The sequence below is a fragment of the Tursiops truncatus genome, chromosome 19 (assembly GCF_011762595.2).
Source record: "Tursiops truncatus isolate mTurTru1 chromosome 19, mTurTru1.mat.Y, whole genome shotgun sequence".
Taxonomy (NCBI): Eukaryota; Metazoa; Chordata; class Mammalia; order Artiodactyla; family Delphinidae; genus Tursiops; species Tursiops truncatus.
This window is the reverse complement of record NC_047052.1, coordinates 43,846,905-43,847,996: the sequence shown is the minus strand read 5'-3', so window position 1 is coordinate 43,847,996 and position 1,092 is coordinate 43,846,905.

Here is a 1,092-nt window from a genome sequence, read left to right as displayed (position 1 = left end):
CCTAATTTCAACCAGGACTGAACCTTTTTTGTTAAATTGGATGAAGAAAAATAATGTGCCTTCAGTTTGCATTTTCTTAACTGCCAATGAGGTTGAGCATCTACCATGCCTGAGTTATTTGAATTTTATTTCTGTGAATTGTTTTTTTTAATCTATTCCTTTTAATTAGACTAGCTTTTAAAGCAATTTGTAGAAATTTTGTTAAGATTGTTTTGTCATATATTTTAGTGGGGTTTTTTTGTGTTTTTTTTTGTTTTTTTTGTTTTTTTTTTTTGCATTAAGCGGGCTTCTCACTGTTGTGGCCTCTTCCGTTGCGGAGCACAGGCTCCGGACACACAGGCTCAGCGGCCATGGCTCACGGGCCCAGCTGCTCCACGGCATGTGGGATCCTCCCAGACTGGGTCACGAACCCGTGTCCCCTGCATCGGCAGGCGGACTCTCAACCACTGCGCCACCAGGGAAGCCCTGTCATATATTTTATAGTTTGTTTTCTTAGTCTAGCATGTATCTTCCTTTTTGTGACAAAAATTCAAACTTTTGTGAAGGGCCAGCCAGTAAATATTTTAGGCTTTGTGGTCGTACAGTCTCTACTGCCTTTGTAATATGAAAACACGTAATAAACCAGCAGTTCTCAATCAGAGGTAGTTTTGCCTTCCCTACCCCCAAACCCCAGAGACATTTGGCAATTAAAGAGACATTTTTTGGTTATTGCTATGAAGGGGAGTGCCGCTGGCACCTCGGATGCGCTAAACATTCTACCCACCCTCCCCGCTGCCCACCCCCGCAACAGAATTATCTGGTCCAGAAAGTCAGTGGTGCTGAAGCTGAGAAATCCTGACCTGTAAGCAAGTGGGCATGGCTGTGTTCCAATAAAATTGTATTCAGAAAAACAACGGGCCACATTTGGCCTACAGGTTGTCATTTGTTGATGCCTGTTTTAAATTATCTTTTTGCTATATGAGATCTCGTTTTCTGGTTTTGTTCCTGAATTGTCTTTCATCTCATTTTTTCCAAATTTTCTTCCATTTTATTTTATGCTTTTAAATCTTCTTGACTAAATAAAATACAAAACAATAGCAACTACTGCCTAGT